The following is a 22,203-nucleotide window of genomic DNA, read 5'->3' as shown; positions in this document are numbered from 1 at the left end:
GGATGGAACATATAAGACAACACCCTACATTTTTCTCTAAACTCTTCTTCCCTTCTTGCCTTCCTGCAATTCTACTATCCTCAGGAATCATGCCAGACAAAAGATGTGGGCTAGATGGATCTACGACCTGACCTTATGGGGGCCGACTCGAGTTTTCATGGAACCACAGAACATTAGTGCTGACATGAGCGGCTCCAACAACCTCACCATAAAGATGAAGTCACAAAGAAGTTAAGCAGTTGGCCCAAGGTTATGCAGCTGATCAAGGACAGAAATGAAATGTAGACCTGTGCTCTTTTTAATTTCTCATCTTTCTGGTGCCTCAGAAGAGCACAGCCTTTTTAAAAACATTTATTCAAGTAAGACATGCTCTAAATTCCAACAATGACTTCTCCAGCCTGTATTGGGTGGGATATAATCAGTCATGACTTTCTAGATCTAAAGTCAGTGAACTGAACCCATCCAGCCAAAACCATTTATATCAGCTTCTTTCTGCAGCTCAGAATATTATATGTGCTCCTGTGTGCTGTCTGTTCTGCAGCCCTGAAAATGTACCCTGAGACCTCCTCATGTGAAGGAAACAGACCCCAGCTGGCCAGCCCCACTGTGACTGCAATATGGACTTCAGCTGCTCCACTATAGGGTTGTGTTCAGTGAACTGCATTTTTAAAAAATGTTAATATCTTCATGGCTCTCACCCAACTGCCTGAAGAATACCAGCTGTACCGTGCTTTCGCCTCTACTTTGACAGCCTTAAGAACAGCTCCCGAAGAATAGAACATTCTTCAGGGGAGGGCTGTTGGTTTTGCAGATATTTTAGGAGGAGGAGAAGATGAAAGAGATTTCATGTTGAAATGTCATATATGGAAAGGGATGGGACAGGACAGAAGAAGAAATCTGGTATGCTTTCAATGCCTTTCATGTACCAAGCACTGGGTTGGGCCAGTACTCATGCCTTTGCATTTGGTCCTCACAATGCTGAGATAAGCAGAATAACCACAGTTTTATAGATGAGAAAACGGAGGCTTAGAAAGATGAAGAGACTTGCCCAAAGCCAAACAAGGAATTTGCTGCATAGCTGGTATAGTAGTTTACAATGGCTGTTGGCTGTTATAACAAATTATCATAAACTCAGTGGCTTAAAACAACACAAATATATTCTCTTACAGTTCTATAGGGCAGAAGTCTGAAATCAAGGTGTTGGTAGGGCTATGCTCCCCTCCAGAGGCTCTAGAGAAGAACCCTTCCTTGCATCTCCTAACTTCCAGTGGTGCCAGGTATCCCTTGGCTTGTGTTGCCTAACTCTGTATTCCCACAGACTTCTCTTCTCCATCCACCTCTCCTCTGAGTGTCTCTTAGAAGGATACTTCTCTACTGGATTTGGGGCCCACGTGGTTAATTGAGGATCATCTCATTTTCAGATCCTTACTTGTTTCTACAAAGACCCTTTTTAAAATTAAGTTCACATTCATAGTTTCCGTGGGTCAGCCTCTTTTGGGGGAGGGGACCTACCATTCAACCCACTACAGCTGGGTTTGTACCTCCAGCCTATCTTACTTATAGCTCATTTTCTCACCACACTGTAAAGTTATTCCCTCTCTTTTTCTCTTTATGTTTTCTCAAGGATGGCTTTGGCCAAGATAAAGATCTCAAGGTAGCCACAGACATAGTACAGAGAGAACACAGCCCTTTGACGGCCCGGAGTTATCCAGAATGTTAGTGACAATGCTGAAACTTAAGACCTTCTCAATCCTGCTATTGTTCTGAGAACCAAGAAAGAGAACTGACTTCTGAGAGATACCTTGCCATTGCCTCTGAACATCAAAACAGTTGACTCCTTCCAGAAGTTCAGCCCTCCTTTTGCAGGAGTAGAAGAGCTATCAGGTGTCAATTTAACCTATAGCCACCTCCTAATAAGTTTAAGACAAAAGGCCAATACTTTCAAATAAGATTCAGACATAATGTAATAGCATTTGTTACCAAGCCCCATCTAATTATATCAGTCAATCTTTTATTACCAGACCCACAAGTGCAAAGAACTCTATTATAATCTCTCTTTATAACGATCTCCTCGCTATCTGACTCCTCCGACTCTGCAATAAATTAATCATCTGCTTGCAATCATGAGTAAACATCAACTCAATTAAGAATTGATAAATAAACAGCTACTCTAAGGCTTGTTTTGATATGGCAGAGTATCACTGGGCACCTACCAGGCCAAAGCTTGCCTGGAGTTTTGAAACATAGATGGCTTTCTAAGACTGTATTTCTTCTGCTGCTGTTTACAGAAGGTGCTCTGGCGGTTGTCTTCTGCTCACCTGTGTATACAGGTGGAGAACTATTCCTTTGTCCTCTCTGGATCTAAATGTGGAAGAATTGTTCATTTATCCTTACTCTGCACTACACAGTATCACATATCTGAAAGAAAACCAGTAGGAAGGCGGTAAAATGCAAGAAGGGTGAACACTGCCATATCCAATAGGGAAGCAGAAGGAACCCTTTCATATGTAAAGAGGCAGAACTTCATACTGAGTAGTTACATAACTGTTAGGAGTTAAATTTTGTCCCTCCAAAAAGATATATTGAAGTCCTAAACTCCAGTACCTCAGATTGTGAATTCATTTAGAAAGAGGTTCATTGTAGATATAATTAATTTAGATGAGGTTATGGTGGAGTCAGGTGAGCCCTTAATCCAGTAAGACTGGTGTCTCTCTATAAGATGATGTGAAACCACAGAGGGAATACAATGTGGAGAGACATACAGGGAGAAGACAATCATGTAGTGACAGAAGCAGAGATTGTAAGATGCATCTACAAGGAAGTAAAACCAAGAATTTCTAGCCATCCCCCAAAGTCAAGAAGAGGAAAAGAAGGATTCTACGCAGAGTCACAGAGGAAATGTGGCCTTACTGACACTGAATTCACACTTCTGGCCTCTAGAAGTGTAAGAGAGCAAATTCCTATTGTTTTAAGCCAGGCACTTTGTGGCTTGCTACATAGGAAGCCAATACAGTGGTTGATTACAATAAGAATAACCAAGCTACCATTTTTGAGCATTGTTATACAGCAGGCAATGTATCGAGCATTTCAAAAGCATTAAGCACATGGAATTACCACAATCATCTTATGAAGTTGTAACTGAGCCCACATTCATTCAGTTTCCAAGTTAGAACTCCTATTCTCACTTTACAAATGAGGAAACAAGGTGCAGGCTATCAGCCCCAAAGTCACAGTGCAGATGAGTGGCAAGCCTCTTCAAGTACTGGGGGTACTCACTTTGTTTCCCAAAACAACACACTGTAATATAAGCCTGATGAGGACAGGGTCATGGAAGTGTTATTCACCAGCTCACCCTCACCCACAGCTGTGCTGCCTGCAGCCCAAGGGCTCCTCCACCACATCCATCCTACAGAGGATGAAGGAAAGCCAGGGACCACAGGACTCACCCAGCATTCCAATTCCACTTCCACTGACACCCTCCACATTTATGTTTCTTAGTTTCAGCTCTCACATGAGATATATTTAAACCAACTTTCTGCTGCTAGAAGAAAAGTTTTAATATCATTGCTATACAGAGGAGTTCTTCTCACAAAAGAATTCCAGGTAGTATCTACAAAAGAGATGACAGAATTAGTAAACTACCATTTTGGAACCAGCAATGAAATAAGGGACTGAGGTCACCATCACAAACATACTCTATCACTAGATGACAGGTTGGTTGGGAACTTTATAAAAAAATCACCATCTGAATCTACTAATTAGATATTAATTATGTGTCTGCTGAACATGATGTAATGGGAAGCATACAGCACCACATTCAAAAAAATGAACTTGGATCTAAGCACACTCCTGACTTACACCAGATTAAAGGAAGTATACAGGATAGAAGAACAGGGTAATTGACATGACAAGGAAGCAACTAGCCAAAATCAGAAAGTGGCTCTTTCCCAAGGACAAATGACCATATTCCTCCAAAAGATTCAATGTGTAATGACAGAGAGAGAGAGGACGGAAAAGAAGAGAAAAGGAACTATGACAGAATAAAAGAGGTGAAAGATATAGCAACCAAATGAAATGTATGGACCTTGTTTGGATCCTGATTCAAACAAAATCAATGCAAAAGGATGCTTCTGGGTATTAGAAAATGCTATGGAATTACTAATTTTTTTCTTTTTCTATTTTATTTTTTTCAGTGTTCCACCCAACATGAGTCTTGAACTCACAACCCTGAGATCAAGAGTTGCATGCTCTACTGACTAAGCCAGCCAGCTGCACCATTAATTTTTTTTAAATTTTATTTGTTTTTTCTTTAGCTGAGATAATGGCATGGTGAAAATCTGTTAGAGAAGCTTAGTGAAGTGTGTAGAACACTATGACTTGTTATCTGCGCTAAAATTAGGAGGAGGGAGAAAAAATCGTGACTTCTCCCCTGAAACTCAAGTAAAATGTTGAAATGTTGAAAGCTGGGTGCTCCAAATAATGCAAGGTGACTCTCTAGGGAGCAAACCACATGACCTTTCCTCAGAATACAGAGTTTTAGGAACCGTTTAGAGTCGCCTAAAAATTCTGTGTCAGCAAAATAAGGTGTGCTGGAGGAAAACTTGTCTCTGGAGGCCCCTGAAGAATTAGCTTAATTAGGGGATCTTACCCTTCCTCTGCCATAATACCTGTGTGCTCAATTCATGACCAAGGCTACCACAAATGTTATTACCAAATCAATAAAGAAAACATCTATCCCCACGTTTCTGTGTTTCTGATATGTGGGCCCCTTTGGCAGTCTCCTTCCTGCCGACTACAAGAGTGGTGTTGCCACCATACATACTTCTTACTGGAGTGTGTGATCAAATGAAATAACTTCTGGAAAATGCTTAGAATATCATGCCTTCAATAAATGTTAGCCATGATCGTCTTCATCATAATTACTATTATTACACTGTTGGTATTGTATATTCTTGCCATTGAACATTTTCAATGTGTTCCTTTTGTGCTAGCTGTATTTGTCCAGTTAGGAGAGTTAAAACAGTAAGCCCAAGGGTAAGGATATCCTTACATATTTCTCTCTACCCTCCACGCTTCCCTCCTCCATGTCTACTTGGGAGGGGCAGTGTTATGTACCTAACAGTTTTGCAATAAACAGCTGTTTAGAAGCATCTGGGTAAGGAAGACTGGTGGTGGTTATCCCTTCAATATAAGGGTTATGGGATCTGGGAACAAAAATTGGCAGTAGAAGGAGCAGAACTGAATGAAATTTCTGGCTCTGTTGCTTAGTGAGTGGACAGGTTGGTGCTTACTAAATATTTTTGAGCTTCAGTTTCCTAATAGGTAAGTGGGGACCCAAGGTACCTGCCTCAAAAGGCTGAGAGTACACAGATGGGATTCTACCTTGGCTGCTGGCTCACCATGAGCACCTCTCTTCCTCTCCAAAATGAGGAGACCCTCATCTAGACCTCTCTGACTATTAACTGTAAGAGGATATACAAAGTTCGTGCATAGGAAAGATTTTGCTATGAACTGAATGTGTGTATCCCCTCCCCCAAATGTCAAAGTCTGAACCCCAGTGTTATGGTATTTGGAGGAGGGCACTTGGGAGGGGATTAGGACATGAAGGTGAAGCCCTCACGCATGGGATTCACGTTCTTGTAAGAGAAGACTAGAGAGCTTGCTTCTCTCTCTGTTGTGTGAGGAAACCAGGAAAGAGGTCTTCATGCTGGCACCTTGATCTTGGCCTGTCAGCCTCCAGAGCTGTGAGAAAGTAATCTGTCGTTCAAGCCACTCAGTCTAAGGTATCTTGTTAGAGCCTGAACTAACAAAAACATATGCATAATAAAAATTTATTATTATTATTATTATTATTAAGATTTTGAGAGAGAGAGACAGAAATAGTGAGCAGGGAGGAGAGGGAGAAGCAAGCTCCCGTGAGCAGAGACCGGGATGCAGGGAAATAATGCCAGGATCCTGGGATCATGACCTGAGCTGAAGGTAGACACTTAACTGACAGAGCCATCCATGTGCCCAATAAATGTGCATTCTCATTCCCCTAACTAACAAGTTCTCAAATTTTAGTTGGCATCACAGAGCATCTCCCTGGGTCCCCAGTGACTGCAGTCCCCCAAGGCCTGCACTCTCTCGTCTCTACCCAGCACTGCCTACTGGCACCAGTCACTCATCAAGGCCCAAGAAGAAGGCAGAAATTGCCAACAGATGACTGAAGGGTTAAGGCAATTGTCTGGTGCTCCCACTTTGAAATCCACAATTTTGCAAAGACAAAAAGAAGGGTCTAGGGCTCTAAGAGAATATCAGCAAAAGCTACCAAAAGTCCTAGAAGAAAGGGGGGGGGATCAACAAAACACAATTTTAAGTTTCCTTAAATTCCCTAAGTGTAATCTACAAACTGTGATCTACATCTTATCACTAACTACTGATAATCTTGGGTGATTCATCCTGTTCTCTGGACCTCTGTTTCCTCGCGTGTAAAATCAAAAGTGTTCTTAAACATGAGCCTTGCACACCTCTAGAACTCAGGCGTCTGAGAACTTTGATGAGAAAGAAATAAAATTTTTATATATAAAAATGTGTACTTATATATGTATTTCTATAATACATAACCTATATAAAAATATAAAGAGATATTTTTATTTTCCCTAACTTCTAAGGGCCATTTAATATTTTCTTTGATTATAAATGTAGACAACAAAATCTCATCAATAAAAATTAGATATATTCAAGTCACATGATTGCAGAAATCTGAAATACTATTTACATTCACCACTACTTTGTAATTACGGTGGATGTTAGAGCTACTTTTAGAGCTCTGTAATTTGTGTTAAGAAGCACATGAAGTACAAGTCATGAACTTGATTTTTAAATTTTTTGGCAATAGTATTTCAATATACTTAATTTGCCTTTTAATCATATATTTGGTTTAGCGCATTTGAAAATCATTAGCCTGAGAAGGGGTCCATGGGTTTGACCAAACTCTCAGAGGTGTCCAGGCACCAAAAAAGTTAAGGAACCTGGGGGATTCCAAGGGTCCTTCTAACTAGGACTTCACAGCTGGTTATTCACAATCCACACTGCTGGAATCTGTTCTGTTCTCTGGCTTCAACCTAGTTCATCTGCTGCAGTCTCTGGAACCTGCTTCCTAGGTTCCAACCAGCATAACCCCCAGTGTCTTTTTTTATCTTTAGCTGAAAATGGTATTTAAGGTGGAGTTAGTCTTCCCAAGTATCTTTCCCGGTATCATGTGTTCAGGAGGTATACATGTTACTAAACTTGTCTTTCGCCTCTTAATCTGTTTTATTTTTGTTCTTTTTTTTTTTTTTTTTTTTTTTGCTTTGTTTGTTTGTTTGTTTGTTTGATTCTTCTCTTACTATGAAGGTGTCTCAACCAAAATCTAGAAGGGGAACTTAGAGGAAAAATTATTTTTCCTCCCCCACAATGCCTTCGTGTGTGGTTATTATAAACCACATTGCTTAAAGGGGCAAATGTCCCCCAAACCTAATCTACTATTACTCAGACCTGTTGAAAAATGCATTCAATATTTCAAAGCACAAAGAAGAGATACAGCAACAGAATAATGGAAATAATTAGAAATCACTGGGTTTCACCTCACTTCACTCTGAACTGTTATGGAGGAAATCGCCAAGAATGCTAGACTTGAAAGAAGGCCACACTGAGTTCATTTTTCTAGAATTCTTTTTAGAATCCTCTTTGCTCTGGGATCCTATATGCTTTCTCCTCACTTAATTTCCCCCCTGCAGTTTGTATATAAAAACTGATAAGTCCTAACCTCAATTTAACAGTGTGTGAGATTTTGTGGATATGCCCTTAATGTAAATAATCTAATCTCTCCCAACAAACTGTTTCTGTCATAAGGCTATTTGTGATAACTACAGTGACCACTTAGAGACTTTTGTTCTCCATTAGAGGGATGATATCTCGGCCAGCAAGGATGGTTTTATTACTTTGCATAAACTTCTGTAGCTTAAAAGGAGCAGTAGTAAAGTTAGTTCAAGGCCCTTTATGACTTCTTTTGTTCTGCGAAGTTGGGGAGGAAAAACATCAGCGAGGTATGAAAAGGCTGTTTGTTTACAATCAGTACGCAGATCCTCGCCTTTTTCATAAAAGGAAAGGAAACCAGCGGGAGAATTACAATACCCAGCACCTCCCTGGGTCTCTCTGTATTCTCCACACTTGTGTATTAAGCAGCTAGGCAGCTGTTGAACAAGTACTATCAACAAAGCAATCTTCTAGCCCTTTGATTCAGGCTATTCATATCTTCTGCCCTGAAATAAAATGACTTTCACAATTAAAACACCGAAATCAATGCAGTATCTATTGTCATGTCTGCAGGAGAAAAGCTTTAATTACAGCCATAGTTAGATAACACAATCATTACACCTCCTTAATCTCAAATATAAAACCAGCACCCTCTGAGTACTTTGCCACCCTTTCTTTGATTTTTTTTCCTTTTCTTTTTTTTTTTTTTCTTTCTTTTTTTTCCCCCCAACGTGAATGGCTTTTTATCTAAGCACTTCAATTTGCATGCCTTTGCTCGGAGGCAGCTCCCCATGATATGTTAATTGCAGATTGCTTTAAGTACTAAAAGATTAACATAAAACCCTTTGCAAACAAGCTAATAGTTTATGATAATTTTTGCATGGCCTTTGTCTGTCTATCACTGGATTGCCTCTAGCTGTAATTTTATAAAGAAGCTGTAAAATATCATTTAAACAAGTTCATTTACACATAATTATTACCAGAATCACATTATTCAATTTAGATACTCCAGCCTATTAACAATCCATGAACTAAAATGTAATTAAACTATTTTCCTTTTATGAACCTATTCATTACAATGTGTGGGAGATGGATCTCTCAGTTTCACTGCAAATTTCAGCACTTTGTTGTTGAAATTGACAAGTCTGGCACTCATTATGTGCTTTTAATTATATTAAAAGTATTGCAAGACAGCTTAGATAAAGAATATATTTAGAAAAGAATGCCTGGAAATGCCAAGATGGTGTCATCCCCAAATATATATTTATTTTATTCATGCATTTTTTTCTGCCCTCTTAACAGTGAAAAATAAAATCACGCTAGTTGTTTTAATTGAGATTTTCATAGCTTCTCTTAGTAATTTTTCTAATTTAAACCAAGGATAAATATCTCATCTAATTAATTGTGTTTACTCATTTTTCCAGATTTCTATCTACTTTTTTTTTTTAAAAAAAACTGTAGCTGGATTTATAACCAAATAAATATAGTCTCCCAGAATTTACATACAGACACACAATTACCTCACATATGAAGGATGCCATATTTAGTACTTGATTAAAAAACTGTTGAACAGCTTAATTTCTGATACAAGCTTTAATCTGTGTGGGAGCAACAGCATTAATGGGAAACACTTCATCTGTTTTGAAAGGGGTAAGTTAGTTCCCTGCTTCTGCTCAGTGTCGCTTGATTTCTGAGGTGACTCAAACTCTTTCAGTTAGTGCAGACTCAGAACAAGCTTGAAACTGGGAGTTGTAAGACTGGCCATTGATGGACATCTAAGTCTATATTGATGACACAGGGCATCCCAGTTTGGTTACTACTAGAGCAGCTATAAAAGGAGTCCTGTCTGAACACCCCACCTCCACCCTAATGACATACTTAGTATGTAACTGTCCAAAGCTTTCTTTTCCATTGCCCCATCTCCATCCTCCTTAGAATGTTCAACACCTCCCTCCAGATAAAATCTGGATTGTATTTACCTTCATGTATTAAATCATGACCAGCATTTTCCATAAAGAACCTTTTGTCCTCAGTGACTAAACTGGAGTACTGGTAGCCTGCATCAATCACTTGGTATCACTGCATATTCTTATGCAGGTAGCTATGAGCTTTGTGGTTGATTATCTCTTGTCCTCTCAACTACTTGGTGACTTTCTCTTTTTATGCCTCTACATTCCTCTTATGGCCTGATGGTATCTTATACGTGGCCAATATTTAACCGAAATACTATAACCGTTGATTAGATATTAAAGTCGACCACTTTCTCTATTAGCCATTATTGGCTCATACTATGGAAGACTGGAAGATGTACCCAGTAATTCCTTGCCCAGCATTCTACTTTAGCCACTCCTCCTCAGGGATCTCAAAGAAGAAATTCAGATGATTATAAGGATAGTTTATAAGTTGGCCAGGAACTTCTTGAGAAACAAAATCACCCTAAGACTTTCTGGGCCTTCAGCAATTCACTAATGCCCACTCTGCCTTTCAGAGACTGAAGATCTAGAATGGAAGTAATATCCCTACCTTTTTTTTTTTTTTTTTTTTGAGATTTTGTTTATTTAAAAGAGAGAGAGAGAGTATGGGAGTTTTGAGCAGAGGGAGAAGCAGACTCCACTGAGCAGGGCTTGATTCTAGGACCCCTGAATCATGACCAGAGCTGAAGATAGATGCTTAACCAACTGAGCCACCCCGGCATCCAGTGATACTCCTAATTAAGGAAGAATAACCATTGGTACAATACGCCCTTGGTTGGGTGGCCACTTGTCAGTCACTCTGGAGAAATAGGGGGAGGGGAAGAAAACCCAGAAATAACGTACTTCACTCGAAGACTTGCATAAGAATAGATTTAGAGTGATTATTAAAATCATTAAATAGATAAATAAAGAAATCAAAAAGTTCCATGGTCAAAGGGGTTCTGTTTATTTATTTATTTATTTATTTATTTATTTATTTATTTGAGAGAGTGAGCATACCAGCAAAGGCAAAAGGAAGAGGGAGAGGTAGAAGCAGTCTCCCCACTGAGCAGGGAGCCCAATGAGGAGATTGATCTCAGGACCCTGGGATCATGACCTGAGCCAAAAACAGTGGCTTAACTAACTGAGCCAACCAGGTGCCCCGAGTGGCTTCTATTGAACTCCTCTATGGAAGAGCTGACTGTTAAAAACAAGACAATAGGATGCAAATGGAGTCACTTATGCTAAGCCCCATGTCACAAATGAACCTTAATTTATAATTTTGGCTCTCCCAAAAATGGATTCTTACACTAGCAATCAGGAATCATCTTATCAATATTAGTTAGGTAGTCTTCCTGACAGACCCTTGCCACCCCCTAAAGGAAAATATCCTTGCCATATTAAACCCCTTGTTTGGCTTAGTATTACTGCCTTGTTTCTGCTCCCTTCTGACTGCAAAGTTTTCCATTTTGTACAGGTCCTCAGAGCTTCTTTCTATCTGCTAGATTGAATGCTGAGTAATTCATGAATTCATGAATTTAATGAAGCCAATAAGATCTTTAAAATTTATTCAGTTAAATTTCATTTTTTAAATATCACTGATATATATTTACTGAGCACTCATTGCATAACTGAGTCCAAGGGGAATGCAGTAAACAAGGTCACGTAACCCACAAACAGCTACCCTAAATTCCTTTTTGCCATTCACCTCTTACCAAGTTTGATGGAACATAAACAGTTTCCGCCTACCTAAATGAATCCAGGCAGAGGCCTGGGGGAACCACACCACCCCATGACTTAGACATCAGGCAGAGGCAATGTGACAGGTTTCCTATAGTTTTTTTCCCCATCTGTATATGTATTTCTCTTATCTTGAACCTCACAACCTTGTTTGTTTTACTGTACATTAATGTCTGGCACAGTGCCTAGCACATAGAGACAACACAATAAATGTGTTAAAAGTTAAATTAATTGGTAGATACCTAATGAACGAGCTGGGACTTTATACCATGGTAGAGTCTTCGAAACCAGGTATTTCAAATGCTGGTGCATTTTAAAGAAATAGAGATTTGGGGCGCCTGGGTGGCTCAGTGGGTTAAAGCCTCTGCTTTCGGCTCAGGTCATGATCCCAGGGTCCTGGGATCGAGCCCCACATCGGGCTCTCTGCTCAGCAGGAAGCTTGTTTCCTCCTCTCTCTCTGTCTGCCTCTCTGCCTACTTGTGATCTCTGTCTGTCAAATAAATAAATAAAAAATATTAAAAAAAAAAAAAAAAAAAGAAATAGAGATTTAAGTTCAAGGATTAAGTTAAAAAGTACCCAAAACTGGGGCACCCGGGTGGCTCAGTGGGTTAAAGTCTCTGCCTTCAGCTCAGATCATGATCCCAGGGTCCTGGGATCGACTTCCGCATTAGGCTCTCTGCTCAGCAGGGAGTCTGTTTCTCCCTCTCTCTCTGTCTGCCTCTCTGACTACTTGTGATCTGTCTCTCTGTCAAATAAATAAAATCTTAAAAAAAAAAATGTACCCAAAACTTGGAAATAAGAGAATTGGGGTGGGGGGTATCTAAGAAGGGCACAATCACAATACCCTTTCAATGGCAAAATGTTGGTGTGGTAGGACAGGTCCTCGCAAGAATTATTTAATTCTTAAAGAGATCATTTAATTCTTAAGGAGTTTATACTTTGACTTCATTCCTCACTGCTTGATTACAGCCCAGAAACAGTGAAGTCACATGTTAAACTGTCGGTTTTGGTCCAGTAAAAAAGAAGAAGAAGGAGGAGAAGCAGCAGCAGCAGCTAAAGAAGAAGGAGGAGAAGGAGAAGAAGAAAAAGAAGAAGAAGAAAAACAAAAGAAAGGTTCCCCAGATTTTATGATTTAGTTGCTCTAAAAGATATTGGTAGAGAAAGTCAATTATCATATGGTTTCACTTATTTGTGGAGCATAACAAATAACATGGAGGACATGGGGAAATGAAGAGGAGAAGGGAGTTGAGGGAAATTGGAAGGGGAGGTAAACCATGAGAGACTATGGACTCTGAAAAACAATCTGAGGGTTTTGAAGGGGTGGGGGGTGGGAGGTTGGGGGAACCAGGTGGTGGGTATTAGGGAGGGCATGGATTGCATGGAGCACTGGGTGTGGTGCAAAAACAATGAATACTGTTATGCTGAAAAGAAAAAAATTTAAAAAATGGGTTAGACCGTAACATTCTAAAAATTTAGAGATTTTCCAAAGTCACATTCCTTATTATGTCCAATAAAATGATAAACCAAAAGTACGATTACTAGAAAATCTTAGGATTTAAAAATACAAACCCTGAATTAAAGAAAAAATATAAAATATCACAAATTATCTAGATAAACAAACAACAGAAGATTGGCTTGCATTATGGCTTATGTGACATTAGCCATTACTTTATTTGGAGAAAATTATTATTGTTATTATTATTAAGAAAATATCATAATAAATATACACTTTTTAGTTTGAGAAAGTAGAAAATGCATGGTAACCACATACTACAAGAATGAAGCTACTGACATTTAATGTTATAAAAGATAAAATTAAAGAAATAGAAAAGTATATTGTCAAAAAATATACCTCAAAATATGGGCCTTTAGAAAAGGCAAATGGAAAATATGAAAATATAAATACATATAGGAATTAGAAAAGTACACTTGACAGTACCATAGACATTGAAAAAATAAGCAATTTATAAGAGAATATTACTTGTATTTTTTCTGAGAACCATATTTTATTGATAACTATTTTTTTGCTTATTTTAATAATCTGGGCATATTTGTTTCAGCACTGTTCAGCAAACCCTTGACCCCCATCTTGGTTGGTACTTCATTTAGTTCTGACACCTTTCTTCAGAATACTTAGGTACTCTCATTGTGTTACACTACTTTCATCTTTCAAATAGTACTGCTTTTTATTTATTTTTTTTTATTTTTTTAAAGATTTTACTTATTTATTTGGCAGAGAGAGAGAGATCACAATTAGGCAGAAAGGCAGTCTCCCTGCTGAGCAGAGAGCTGAATTCAGGACTTGATCCCAGGACCCTGAGATCATGACCGGAGCCAAAAGCAGGGGCTTAACCCACTGAGCCACCCAAGCACCCTAAAAGACTGTTATAACTCACTGTTTCTGCTATTCAAGGTAAACCCCACATTTTCTTTAAAACAGAGAAATACAGTCATGAATTTTAATAAATTTAATACTCTGTTCTGCAAGACACATGTCAAAAAATAAATAAATAAAAGACATTGGTTAGTTTTGTATCTAATTGTAGCAATCTTGGCCTCATGTCCTTCTTTTTTTTTTTTAAGTGCCTATAAATACCCAGTCCCTCAAAAGGACCCAGTTTATAATATTACTAGTACCCTCATTAGTGACTTAAGTATATTAATAATATAAAATAATGATATGCATTAACATAGCATTTGTGTGAACCAGATTTTTTAATATTTTGAAAATTATACTTGATGATATCATAGGACAGACCTCAGCTGTGCCAAGGGGTGCGCTACTACTGTACAGGCCACATCTTCTAAACTCTGACTTACATACACATAAGGGATCCTAAGGGACAGACACATAAAAGAACAGAATAGTTGGCAGGTAGCTGATCTCCCTTACCATTACCACCGAATCTTCAAGGTCCGGCAGGCAGAAGTATGACCCTAAGGTCAAAAAATGGATCAAGAAGAAAGAAAATTCTGTTGTGGGGGAGCTAGAGTAGAGAGTGGACCCATGAACACAGGAAAGGCTGAAGGGACGTATACAGTAGATGGTGGTGGAAGGGGCCTCAGGGGACACTGACCTGATATTTATGCTTCGAGAGAAAAAAATTCCTCAACCTTATAAGAAATGATTAGACTAAATAATTCTGAAGGTCTAGGATTATCACATATATTCATGGTAACATGATTTCCATTTTTCTCAGAAGACTCAACTTCTACTTTCCCTGTGCTCTTGGATCCTTAACAAAGGGCTTTCTCACCTGGTTCCTCCCAACATTGCTGGTATGAACCACTTTTGAATCTGGTTTTCACCTGTTCCCAGGAGCTGCATAGTTTCTCTTGTCTCTTTGGCCAGGACTGACTGCCCTGGGACACACTGTGCCGCCCCCCACCATCACACTGGCAGCTCCTATGGGCCTATGTCTCACACCAACTCTCAAAGAAACTCTCTTGTTACCAGTGCCAGAAACAATACTTCTACAACAGCTAGTGGATTTCCCTGCTGCTTCGTTTTTGTTTTGTTTTGTTTTGCACTTTGTCCCATAGTTCTCCTCACCTATAATTCCCAGGGCAGGCCATCTGAGTGCCCTCACACTCCCTGTAGGGCTGGAACCCACCCAGATGATCAAAGAAGGGACCTCGATTGTACATTTCACTTCTAAAATTTTTGGCATACTTGCCTGGCTCAGAAACGTACTGCCTTTTGGATATCTGTAAGTTGTAGGCAGCTAACTACATTCCCCTCCATGCCTGGGGGAGAGTTTCAACCTCAAACAACTTTATTTAAACAATTTCTTACTTAACATGTTTTTCTCAGTGCTTCAAATCCAATCACTCCCTGCATCGCAGGGAAGAACTGCTACAGGACAAAAAGAACAACACAACCTGTTTTTATTTTAATATCTTCCGGGTCTCTCGGCACTGCCATCATTTGGGCTGTCAGCCCTTCACTGCCCGAGGTGGCTTCCCGCTCTCTGCAGACAGTCTGCCTCCCCACTAATGGCACTGTTTGAGCGAGGGGGAAATGCAATTTTCCACTCCATTACAAGCACTGTGTAAAAGGACCTCTTTTTCTCACTGCACACAGATAAGGACCTAATGAAATTCCATTCACTAAGTATTACAATAGCCAACTCCACTCCAAATACAGGCGTTCTCAGTGCCTGCCAGGCCCCCCACTCCAGAAGCGATTGCCACTGAATGTCCCTGGATTGGATCCCGTCAGGATGAAAAACTACGGGGTAAGCAGGGAGAGACCCTGGAGGAAGGGAAGGTAACAAAGATGGCAGGACATCCATGTCTTTTGCTCTTCCTTCTAATCATTAGGCCTGGAGAGTTTCTTAAGGACTCTGGTAGAAATTCTTGTGTCTGGAAATAGTAATCTTGGGAGAATCCAAGTACCCCCTAAAAGGTCTGGACATCACATATTCTACAGACATGGGTAACAAAAGTGAGAGAAGAGGGGCCATGCCCTGTCTGCATTCTAAAATAGAAATTAAGAACACATCTCATTCCTAATGATCACGTGAATCTCATGAAAGCCTGTTGAAAAGGTAAAACTGCTTCTTCATATTTTTCCATCTTTCTCTCCTCATCCCTTGTTTAGCCAAATCTCCTTTCCAATCTATGTGCCCTTGATCCATGGTGAAGCAATACAAAAAGTAACAGAAAATAAAGTATCCTTCTTCCTTCCCCATTCAGAGTATCAATGTCCTAGTGGTTCGTTCTCTAGGGTTCTCTAGGGTGGGGATTGGGGGAGCATGGCCTCCATGTCACCAGTGTTCTCCCTCTACATGATCTCTGGTTTGGCCTCAGATCAAAACTCATCACTCTCATACCCATGCCATCCAGGTTTGATTCTGTCACCAAATAATCCATGCTGCCAGAGAAAACCTGATGAAGTTCTAGTTTGATAGCAAATCGACAGGCTGCTCCTGGCAACACAATGCATTAGCTTCAAGGATTAAGTGTGAACGCTGAATTTAAAGATATAGTTTCTATGCATATGGGATGCAATTTTGGGCCTTGCAGACTTTTTGTGAAATCTCTTCAATCATATTACCAAAGTATTCCTATATCTCAACTGAGACACAATTAAACTCAGAGGAAGACAGAAGAACAGTCTTATTATATATATATATATATATATATATATATATATATATATATATGGTACATACCCTATCTATTAAGATGCTATATATTAAATATTTACATATAAAAATAAATATATATTTAAAAAGTTCCTTCTATCCTCATTTCCCATTCTTATTTCCTTCCTCAAAGGCAGTGATTCTAATTCATTGGGTCTTTTTATCGTATGAATTCTTGAAAAAAGTATTTTTTTACCTTATACCATATTGCAAGATACACCCATGTTATTATGTGTCACTGCATTTGTTTTGGCAGCTATATAATATTCCACTAAAAGAATACATATGATGATTTCAGATATTTGCTCTTAAAAATAGTAACGCCAAGGACTTTCTTTACATGTCTCCTATTGTACATGTATCCCAATGGAATTGCCGGGACATGGGGTCATTAACATACAAATTTAGATCACTAATTTTCCAAAATATACGATCCATTGGTGTTCCTGTCAGCAATGTATAAGAAAACAACATTTTCCAGTCACGTATGTGAAAGAAAATTTTACTATGTTTTCCTTGTAATTCCCTAATCATTAATAATGTTGACCATATTTCTTCCCATGTTACTTGGCTATGAATATTTCCTCCTCTGCAAAGTATCTCTATCTTCTGTCCAATTTTCCAAGGCATTGTTTGTAGTTTTCTTAATTGGCTGATAGGAGTTCTTTATAGACTTTCCATACTGATCCATTATCATCTCTGTATGTTGAGAGTATCTTTTCCTAGTTCATGATTTGTCTTTTCCACTTTATCAAGTGTTGTTTGATCAACAAGTGTCTCCATTTTTGTAGACCAACTTTCAAGTCTTTTCTTCCATATGTTTTTAAAGAAATCTTACTGCTGTTTTGTGCTCAAGTATTTTTAATTTATGTGAGCTATATTGTTATATGTGTCATCTTTCTTTTTTCCCCACTCAAGTTGTATACTTTTAAGATTCATTGTGTCATGATACGTACATCTACTCTGCTGCTACTTCTGTGGATATTCCAGGATATACCTGCCCCACATTTTACCAACTACTTTCATGTGGGCCCATTTATACATCAGGCAATTTACAATGTGATCAATTCTCAAAACTTTCCTTCCAATTTCCCTTTCTCAAGCATATACTAGTTAAGTAGAATCGGGATGTGGCTAACTTCTGAGGCAGAAGAAAAATGACTACTGTGTATTTTATAAAGTCCTTTCGTGCACTTTAAAAAGGCTTTGAGTTACCCAAAAATGTGACAGATGTACCATTTTTTAAAGAATCTACTACTTCGCCCACTTCTTGACAAACAGATTTCATCTCCTGTGCCAACATGTATCATTTGATAATGGCCATCGAGAGAGTGCTGCTCAAAGGATGCTGAAGCTGTTTGAGTTCAGTTAAGAGAGTCATGATCAATTAATAATTGCTGCTGGGGATTTGGGAATGGCAGCATGCACGCCTTGCATTTGCCATCTCAGGTAGTAGAAATCACACTCTCTCACATCCCTCAAGACAAACCTTGCTACCTCCTAGGGGCATAAGAAGAGCCAAACCCTCACAAGCTCAGCCTACTGTTGAAAACAAAATCATTTGCTCCTGTGCACTGTAGCCTATGCTCAACTGCATAAATTAGCAGACAGAAGAGAAGAAGAGCTCAAGCCCATGTCTTTGAGTCCTGGCTGATGTCCCCACCCCACGCCCTGCTCATCACCTTGTGCACACTATTCTCACCCAAGTGCTTCCGATTTACTATTTTAATTGGCGGTGAGATGATATTTTAGAATTAGATTTCTGAAGAAGAGAAACAGGCAGGTTCTAAGAACAGCTGCAAAGAAAATGATTTTCTTTCTAAGCTCTGGCCCCATTTGTTATGCAGCAGGTGGTTCTGTTTAATCCAGGCAGCATTTACTGAGAACTCTGGTGTTCTCAGGGCTGCACTTAAATCTAATAGCAGAAAATCAAAGCTACAAAATCACCAACTACAGCTCCTGGCACATTGTGAGTGCCCAAGCCAGTGTTAGTTTCCTTTGCCTTCTAGTTTTCTTGCTTTACTCAAAAAGATTTCAGTCCAAATGGGCAAATGAAACTTTTTCCATGCCACAACGACCCCAATCAATACTACTTTGGAAATTTAGGTATTAATACCACTTGAAACAAAAATGGAAAAAAAATGATATTCCAAGGAGACAGCAATGATATTTGGTTGGTAGAAGTCATATGGAGTTAAGGTTTACATAAAACATATACTTCATAACTGTTTGGTATAAGGGATGCCTTACAGCAAAACCACAAAATGTTAAGGTTAGAAGAGATAAGGGGGGAGATTATTTAAACCAAACCCTTCACTATACAGATGAGGACTTTTTTTTTTTTTTTTTTTTCTTCATGTTATGTGATATCTGGGACTGGAACTCTGTTTTCCCAACCACCATTGTAGTAGCCTTTGTGCTATGTTATACGGTATTTCATGAACAAGCTGAAAGTCTCAAGAGAATTATGCCTGGAAACATTTAGGTGAAATCCAACCAGGGACATACCTGTCCTCCTCACCTCCACAGAGCCATGATGTAACATGTAACCCAGACAGCTGGAATCAAGGCCATGATCCAGGCAAGTGTGTAGTGCACCTAACTTTGAATGACCTCCAAAACAATCCCCCTAGCTATGGTTTTAATTTTTAAAAATTGCTCTGCTTAGAGTATCTCTAAATTTTAAAAGCATTGCCATTAACAGGTTACTTCAAATTGTCCCTGTCAGCTGGAGCTGGGGGAAGCTCCAAAGATGTTCCCCCAGTGAATAATAATTTGTTTCAAATTTTAAAGGACAAAACTTATTCTTGGCAACCTCCTGTAGAGAGAAGAACTATTTCCAATGCTCTTTAATACATCTTGAAATAATTTATGAAACTTTACGAATATATTATTTCAGGAATGTGCATTTGCAGTCAAACAAAGAATAATTATTCACTGCTAGAGGAGCCCTTTGAAGGGACATTATCTTTCCTTTCATAGGTGATGGCTGAAAGAAACAATGTTTCAAAGCCACTTGCAGGTTAAAAACCTCTACTTAGGAAATGAAAGCTAATTTGATTAGAAAAGATGTTTAATTAACCACCAAGTCTATAACTTTGCCATTGAGGAGAAATCCTGATGTCATATGTTTGAATTTGATGAGATAACAACTAACAGAGATAATTACTCATCCTTTTCAAATGAAACATGGTCTAATTTTATTAAGAAGATACAACCAATGCCTTGGGTAAAATCACAAACTCAGTATCTTCCACTCACAGCTCAGTGTGGTCAAGATACACTCCAAGACCCCACTACAGTATGGATAACCACTGACAGAAGGATACACCCGCCAAGGCAAAATAGGTCGTCAAATTACTAACGACATTCTCAAAATCACCTCCCCCCACCCCTTAAAGCCATTGCTGTAACTAGAGACATTAACGGGATGGAAGCTTCTTGAATAGTGCTGGAGATCACATCTGCTAAGATTAGAGCACATTTTTGGAGTGAGATACCAAACAATCCAACTCAGAAAATAATGGTTCACTTTGGTCCATTCATGCAGGTCAGTATGAGCTCACAACATTAGAAAGAAAAGGAAGTCAGATGGTTAGCCCTAGAACAGTTCAGCAATGGTGCACAGAAGAGACTGAATTTATGGACATTGCTGTCCCCATCCCTGACCCAAAGCTAGACAAAGTCCTAGTTATTGCAAGTCCTATGTCACTTTCCTTTACACTGATCTTGATCTTCTACCATATTAACTTCCACCATGCTTATGAGCATACTCCTTGGTGTGGGATCCCCAATGTGGATTGTGGATCCCCAAAATTTAGTAAAGAGGTTTTCTCAAAGCTGATCCTAGTCTCTAAAGATGTCCATCCAATCATACATTCACTTATAATGAGATACAAAGGCTAATGAAACCATGAAGCTTCTTTGCTTTATGGCTGGAATTATCATTAGTTCAGTGGGGACCTTCTGGCTATCTCTCTCCTGTTTGCTGGAAGGGCTAATTGGCGGAAGTATTCATATTTTTAGTGGGGTGTGAACAAATTTTTGATTAGTCAATGTTCTTTGGAAGGCACTTAATCCCCAAATCGTGGAGGCCCATGAGTGCATGCTATAATAAAAAGAATCTCTGTGAAAAAACTGTACCCAACAGCTTCAGCCTTTCTCATCTTCCTTCCTTAATTCTTCCAGTACTTGGGAACCATAGTTAGCACTTGGTCATTTTATATATTATTCTACAGTTTTTGTGTTCATAATTCTGTGCCATATTAAAAGAAAAGTCTGTAGGTCAGAAACTGTGTTATATGTTACTTCGGTATTCTCCACTCTAACAAACACAAAGTTGACTTGAAATGACGAGTCTGTATTTGTCGATTAATGGACTTGGGCCATGTTTCCTTTTGATAATCCATGAGGTCATATGACACTAAGAAACTTCTTTTGCTGCTTTTGGACCAAGACACTAGTAATATGTTATTGCCATTGTTGTTTTTAACATTAACTTGACACGAATGACCTATGTGATTCACAATTAAGTGATAAGAAAGCAACTGGGGTTGGCTATCAAGACCTCCATGGAGAGGCCCAGTGCCAATTCTGTACTCTGGGAAGAAGTATAGTGGCAATCATTACAGAATATGAGAATAACAGGTGTGGTTCTGAAGATACTTAGCTTAGGCCACCGGGGAAAGAGGACTGGTCACACAGCAGTTCTCATCAAGAACAAAACTAAAGAATTGCTCTCTGAAATAAACACCATGTTTCTATTTCAGATTTACCAATCTCCAAGGTTGTCTTTAGTGAGGTTAAAATGATACCCCAAACAACTGATGATTCTGTACATGTCAGCCTCCCAAAGGCCAAATACCTATCTTGTACAAGTCACTCAGATGACATTTTGTTTCAGCTCAGCAAACTATGAAGACAAAATCCTTGAATACAGTTATCTATTTGTGTAGTGTGGGCAACTGAATTATCTCTAGCTAGAGGATCACTTGATTTTATATGTTTAACCCCTTTCAAATACTTATTAGATGTGTAAGATAAATAAGTCTTCTTGAAGAATCATCCATTTGTTCAGTCTAAGGCAAAGTGGAAGGAAACCCACAAAAGAAGATTGAAGGTTTCCTCCTTCAAGAAACTAATAATCTAGTCAGGAAGATAAGACTGACACATATGGGGAAAAAAAAAAAAAAGTTGGGGAGAAGTGTGGTCAGAGACTGAGAGGTGTAGGAATTCAGAAAGAAGAGAAAGCACCAATGACTACTGCAGTCTGGAGAAGCTTCCCAGAGTATGTAACTCTGACCAGTCTTAGTGAACTATGATGCCCGTAAGTTCAGAGATGGAGGAAGAGCATTTTGGACAGGTTGCCTAAGACGAGCAAAGGTGTGGGAAAGGAGATGTAAAAATCACATGGGGACTAGAAATGCAGGTGAGCCAGGAGAATCAACATTCCCAGGATGAAGGGCAAAGTAGGTAGAAGGTTGGATCAATGGTGAAAGATCCCCAACACAGGCAGGGTGTGGGAAGTTGTGAGTGGGTGGGCTGGAGCTGAAAAGGCCATTAAATCTGGAAGTTCTCAAACT

The 22,203-nt window shown here is 39.1% G+C and overlaps 1 protein-coding gene and 1 long non-coding RNA gene across 3 annotated transcripts in view; one reads left to right on the top strand and one right to left on the bottom strand.

Moving 5' to 3' along the window:
- Positions 1–5,104, top strand: part of LOC309856446 — a 28,383-nt gene extending 23,279 nt beyond the window's left edge. The window contains exons 3-4 of the long non-coding RNA XR_014307208.1: positions 85–900; positions 4,194–5,104. This is a non-coding gene — a long non-coding RNA (uncharacterized lncRNA). The remainder of the gene's footprint in view (positions 1–84; positions 901–4,193) is intronic.
- Positions 1–22,203, bottom strand: part of LRMDA (leucine rich melanocyte differentiation associated) — a 1,045,704-nt gene that overhangs the window by 286,734 nt on the left and 736,767 nt on the right. The gene's annotated exons all lie outside the window — the stretch shown is intronic.

This window comes from Mustela nivalis, assembly GCF_964662115.1.
Source record: "Mustela nivalis genome assembly, chromosome: 2".
Taxonomy (NCBI): Eukaryota; Metazoa; Chordata; class Mammalia; order Carnivora; family Mustelidae; genus Mustela; species Mustela nivalis.
Note: the sequence above shows the minus strand (reverse complement) of the source record. Positions and strands in the feature narration are given on the sequence as shown.